The sequence below is a fragment of the Dendrobates tinctorius genome, unplaced genomic scaffold, assembly GCF_039654945.1.
Source record: "Dendrobates tinctorius isolate UK_male_01 unplaced genomic scaffold, ASM3965494v1 ptg000063l, whole genome shotgun sequence".
NCBI lineage: Eukaryota > Metazoa > Chordata > Amphibia > Anura > Dendrobatidae > Dendrobates > Dendrobates tinctorius.
Window position 1 is genome coordinate 2,551,754 of NW_027361731.1, and position 6,581 is coordinate 2,558,334.

Genomic DNA, 6,581 nt, shown 5'->3' on the forward strand with positions numbered 1-6,581 from the left:
GTACAAGGTGTACAGAGCGGAGCCGTGTGTGTACAAGGTGTACAGAGCGGAGCCGTGTGTGTACAAGGTGTACAGAGCGGAGCCGTGTGTGTTCAAGGTGTACGGAGAGGAGCCGTGTGTGTACGAGGTGTACGGAGCGGAGCCGTGTGTGTACGAGGTGTACGGAGTGGCGCCGTGTGTGTACGAGGTGTACGGAGCGGAGCCGTGTGTGTACGAGGTGTACGGAGTGGCGCCGTGTGTGTACGAGGTGTACGGAGCGGAGTCGTGTGTGTACAAGGTGTACGGAGTGAAGCCGTGTGTGTAAGAGGTGTATGGAGTGGAGCCGTGTGTGTACGAGGTGTACGGAGCGGAGCCGCGTGTGTAGGAGGTGTGCGGAGCAGAGCCGTGTGTGTATGAGGTGTATGGAGCGGAGCCGCGTGTGTACGAAGTGTATGGAGTGGAGCCGCGTGTGTACGAGGTGTATGGAGCAGAGCGGTGTGTGTACAAGGTGTACGGAGCTGAGCCGTGTGTGTACGGTGTGGAGCCCTGTGTGTACGAGGTGTACAGAGCAGAGCCGTGTGTGTGCGAGGTGTACGGAGTGGAGCCGCCTGTGTATGAGGTGTACGGAGCGGAGCCGTCTGTGTACAAAGTGTACGGAGTGGAGCCGTGTGTGTACGAGGTGTACGGAGCAGATCCGAGTGTGTACGAGGTGTACGAAGTGGAGCCGTGTGTGTACGAGGTGTATGGAGTGGAGCCGTGTGTGTACGAGGTGATCGGAGCCGTGTGTGTACGAGGTGTACGGAGCGGAGCCGCGTGTGGACGAGGTGTACGGAGCAGAGCTGCGTGTGTACGAGGTGCACCGAGCAGAGCCGCATGTGTACGAGGTGAACGGAGCGGTGCCGTGTGTGTGCGAGGTATACAGAGTGGAGCCGTGTGTGTACGGAGGGGTGCCGCCTGTGTACGAGGTGTGCGGAGTGGAGCCGAGTGTCTGTGAGGCATATGGAGCAGAGTCGTGTGTGTACGCTGTGGAGCCCTGTGTGTATGAGGTGTATGGAGTGGAGCCGTGTGTGTATTAGGTGTACGGAGCAGAGCGGTGTGTGTACGAGGTGTGCGGAGCAGAGCCGTGTGTGTACGGTGTGGAGCCCTGTGTACGAGGTGTACGGAGCAGAGCCGTGTGTGTGCGAGGTGTACGGAGTGGAGCCGCCTGTATATGAGGTGTACGGAGCGGAGCCGAGTGTCTGTGAGGCGTATGGAGCAGAGCTCTGTGTATGAGGTGTACAGAGCGGAGCCGCGTGTGTACGAGGTGTATGGAGTGGAGCCGTGTGTGTACGAGGTGTACGGAGCAGAGCGGTGTGTGTACAAGGTGTACAGAGCAGAGCCGTGTGTGAACGGTGTGGAGCCCTGTCTGTACGAGGTGTACGGAGCAGAGCCGTATGTGTACGAGGTGTACGGAGCAGAGCCGTATGTGTACGAGGTGTATGGAGCGGAGCCGTGTGTGTACGAAGTGTATGGAGTGGAGCCGCGTGTCTATGAGGCGTATGGAGCAGAGCCCTGTGTGTACGAGGTGTACGGAGCAGAGCCGTGTGTGTACGGTGTGGAGCCCTGTGTGTACGAGGTGTACAGAGCAGAGCCGTGTGTGTGCGAGGTGTACGGAGTGGAGCTGCCTGTGTACGGAGCGGAGCCGAGTGTCTGTGAGGCGTATGGAGCAGAGTCCTGTGTGTATGAGGTGTACAGAACGAAGCCGCATGTGTACGAGGTGTATGGAGTGGAGCCGTGTGTGTATTAGGTGTACGGAGCAGAGCGGTGTGTGTACGAGGTGTACGGAGCAGAGCCGTGTGTGTGCGAGGTGTACGTAGTGGAACCGCCTGTGTCGAGGTGTACGGAGCAGTGCCGTATATGTGCAAGGTGTACGTAGTGGAGCCGCCTGTGTACGAGGTGTACGGAGCGGAGCCGAGTGTCTGTGAGGCATATGGAGCAGAGCCGTGTGTGTACGCTGTGGAGCCCTGTGTGTATGAGGTGTATGGAGTGGAGCTGTGTGTGTATTAGGTGTATGGAGCAGAGCGGTGTGTGTACGAGGTGTACGGAGCAGAGCCGTGTGTGTGCGAGGTATACGGAGTGGAGCCGCCTGTGAATGAGGTGTACGGAGCGGAGCCGAGTGTCTGTGAGGCGTATGGAGCAGAGCTCTGTGTGTATGAAGTGTACAGAGCGGAGCCGCGTGTGTGCGAGGTGTATGGAGCGGAGCCGTGTGTGTACGAGGTGTACGGAGCAGAGCGGTGTGTGTACAAGGTGTATGGAGCAGAGCCGTGTGTGTACGGTGTGGAGCCGTGTGTGTATGAGTTGTACGGAGCAGAGCCCTGTGTGTATGAGGTGTACGGAGCAGAGCCGTATGTGTACGAGGTGTACGGAGCAGAGCCGTATGTGTACAAGGTGTATGGAGCGGAGCCGTGTGTGTACGAAGTGTATGGAGTGGAGCCGCGTGTCTATGAGGCGTATGGAGCAGAGCCCTGTGTGTACGAGGTGTACGGAGCAGAGCCGTGTGTGTACGGTGTTGAGCCCTGTGTGTACGAGGTGTACAGACCAGAGCCATGTGTGTGCGAGGTGTACGGAGTGGAGCCGCCTGTGTACGAGGTGTACGGAGCGGAGCCGAGTGTCTGTGAGGCGTATGGAGCAGAGCCCTGTGTGTATGAGGTGTACAGAACTGTGCCGCGTGTGTACGAGGTGTATGGAGTGGAGCCGTGTGTGTATTAGATGTACGGAGCAGAGCGGTGTGTGTACGAGGTGTACGGAGCAGAGCCCAGTGTGTACGAGGTGTACGGAGCAGAGCTGTATGTGTACGAGGTGTATAGAGCAGAGCCATGTGTGTACGAAGTGTATGGAGTGGAGCCGCGTGTCTATGAGGCATATGGAGGAGAGCCCTGTGTGTACGAGGTGTACGGAGCAGAGCCGTGTGTGTGCGAGATGTACGGAGTGGAGCCGCCTGTGTACGAGGTGTACGGAGCGGAGCCGAATGTCTGTGAGGCGTATAGAGCAGAGCCCTGTGTGTATGAGGTTTACAGAGCGGAGCCGCGTGTGTACGAGGTGTATGGAGTGGAGCCGTGTGTGTATTAGGTGTACGGAGCAGAGCGGTGTGTGTACGAGGTGTACGGAGCAGAGCCGTGTGTGTACGGTGTGGAGCCCTGTGTGTACGAGGTGTACGGAGCAGAGCCGTGTGTGTGCAAGGTGTACGGAGTGGAGCCGCCTGTGTACGAGGTGTATAGAGTGGAGCTGAGTGTCTGTGAGGCGTATGGAGCAGAGCCCTGTGTGTATGAAGTGTACAGAGCGGACCCGTGTGTGTATTAGGTGTACGGAGCAGAGCGGTGTGTGTACGAGGTGTACAGAGCAGAGCCGTGTGTGTACGGTGTGGAGCCGTGTGTGTATGGGGTGTACGGAGCAGAGCCCAGTGTGTACGAGGTGTACGGAGCAGAGCCGTGTGTACGAAGTGTATGGAGTGGAGCCGCATGTCTATGAGGCGTATGGAGCAGAGCCCTGTGTGTATGAGGTGTACAGAGCGGAGCCGCATGTGTACGAGGTGTACGGAGCAGAGCCATGTGTGTGCGAGGTGTATGGAGTGGAGCCGCCTGTGTACGAGGTGTACGGAGCGGAGCCGAGTGTGAGGCGTATGGAGCATAGCCCTGTGTGTATGAGGTGTACAGAGCAGAGCCGCGTGTGTACGAGGTGTATGGAGTGGAGCCGTGTGTCTATGAGGCTTATGGAGCAGACCCCTGTGTGTATGAGGTGTACAGAGTGGAGTCGCATGTGTACGAGGTGTACGGAGGCAGACTTCCAGCTGTACCTGCTGGCGTAAGAAGGTGCCGTGTAGGGTCCTCGCTCAATGGTGTATGTGTACTACAATCTCCCAATTGTTTTTCTGGCCGGGGCTTATGCGGCAGGTGGGCGGAGTTATGGACGCCTGAGCACGTAAGCAATAGGGATCCATTTAGGATCCATAAAAGAGCCGGCTCTTTTTGGTGAGCGGAGCCATGAGAAAGGATTATTATATTCAGGAGGCAGAAAACTAGTGAAGGTAGTGGAGCTGGTTATATTCACAGAGGAGTTGCAAGTTCTCTTTCCGGGCTCCCTCTGGTGGTTAATGGAGGTAATGGAGCTGATCTAATTAACAGAGGCCTGCCACCTGATAATGAGGAGGATGACTGGAGATCTGGAGTTTCTGACTGGATTTAAGACAGCCGACTCCCTATCCCTGCTGGTGATTTTTTTTCTGCCTCCTGAGGTCTTAGTTTACAGCTCAGTCCCTGCATGCTCAAGCTAAGTGTTCTTTTGCTATTGTTCACATTTGATTTGATTTTGTCTATTTCAGTTTTGTGTGATCAGCCAGCTCCGGCTGGGGCTGTGCTGAATTTCCATCCTTATGTTACTGCTTGTGCCAGTTTTTGTCCCTTATTAGATTGGCCTCTTTTTGCTCTGCTTTCAGAATATACCAGAGTGCTGATATAGTGGGTGAAGTCTAGTGACGTCAGTATTTTTCTATCAGACGTGACGGGCATTTTTTGCAGGGTTTTTTGCATGATTGCAGACAGAGTCTTTCCTTTCCTGTCTAGTTAGTGTAGGCCCCATCGTTTGCTCAGCCTATTTTCCTGCCTGCGTTTGTGTTTTCATCTTGTCTCACTGACAATATATGTTTGGGGGCTATCTAATCCTTTGGGGACTGCTCTGGGGCAGTTTTGATTTCCCCTTTCTTGCTTTAGGCTTATTTAGTTCTCCGGCTGTGTCGAGGCATCTAGAATCATCGTAGGTACGCTCCACGGCTAGTGCTAGTTGTGTGGACAGGATCAGGGGTCTGCAATCTGCTTAGTTACAAACCTCTCTGGTTTTCTGTGGCTTAGCTTGGTCTTGCTTTCCTCCTCGGTGACCCAGTCATAACAGAATCACCAGCCTAATCCGCAGATTCTAGGGTACTCAAAAGCAGGAGAGAATTGTAAGAAAGAAAAAAAAATGTCAGAATTTTTTTATATATATATATATTTTTTTTCCTCTTTTTCTCTGGGGCCGTAGGAGGATTTTTTCTTTAATGGAGATTAAGCAATTGTCCGATCGTGTTGAGCGGCTCGCTGCTGAAGTGCATCGAATTTCCGCCTATCTTGCTCAACCATCTGCTGTTGAACCAAAGATCCCTACTCCTGATGTGTTTTCTGGGGATCGGTCTAAATTTTTGAATTTTAAGAATAATTGTAAACTATTTCTTGCCTTGAAGCCTAACTCATTGGGGAGCGCTGTGCAGCAGGTTAAAATTGTCATCTCCTTGCTGTGTGGCGATCCCCAGGATTGGGCTTTTTCTCTGACACCTGGAGACCCTATTCTGAATAATGTGAACGCATTTTTTAAAGCCTTGGGGCTGTTGTATGATGAACCTCATGCTATTGATCAAGCTGAGAAAACCATATTGGCATTGAACCAGGGTCAGGATTCTGCAGTTATGCTGTCAAAAATTCCAAAAGTGGGCAGTCCTTACTACATGCAATGACGGTGCCTTAGCAGCGCTCTTTCGGAAGGGTTTGGCAGAAACCGTAAAAGATGTTATGGTTGGATTTCCTGTTCCCTCTGGTCTTGATGATTCTATGTCGTTAGCCATTCAAGTTGATCGGCGTTTACGTGAGAGTAAAACTACACGAGAGGTGTTACCACCTTTCGAACGAACGTCTGAACCCATGCAATGTGATGGGGTTTTGTCTAGGGCGCAATGTCAGGAGTTTAGAAGGCGTAATAAGCTGTGTTTTTTCTGTGGAGACGCCTCTCATCCTATTTCTGTCTGCCCTAAATGAGAAAAACGTTTTGCACACACATTTGCTGTGGGCAGTGTACAACCTAAGTCCCTTTTGGCAATTACTCTGATCTGCTCCTTGTCTACATTTTCCGCTAAGGCTTTTATAGATTCAGGAGCAGCGTTGAATCTGATGGATTTAGACTTTGCTAAACGTTGTGGTTTTCCCATGATACCCCTGCGGACTTCTATCCCTTTGAGGGGTATTGATGCTACTCCTTTGGCGAAGAATAAACCCCAGTTTTGGACCCAGGTGATAATGCGGGTCGCCCCACACCACCAAGAAAATTGTAAATTTTTGGTGTTGCACAATTTGCATGATACTATTGTTCTGGGTTTTCCCTGGTTGCAAACCCATAATCCTGAATTGGATTGGAAATCTGTGTCTGTGGTGAGTTGGGGTTGTCAGTGTGTTCTTAGTGACACTCCTGTTTTCTCCACCTATCCTCAGTCTCATAATATTCCTGATTACTTGGCTGATTTTTCTGATGTATTTAGTGAGAGTAAGTCTGCGTCTTTGCATCCTCATAGGAGTTATGACTGTGCAATTGAATTAATGCCCGGGTGTAAATTTCCCAAGGGTCGGCTTTTCAACTTATCGGTACCTGAACATGATGCTATGCGATATTATATCAAGGAGTCATTGGAGAAGGGTCATATTAGACCATCCTCTTCAACTTTAGGTGCTGGTGTTTTTTTTGTGGCCAAGAAAGATGGTTCATTAAGGCCTTGTATTGACTATCGTTCCCTTAACAAAATCACTGTTAAATATCAGTTCCCGTTA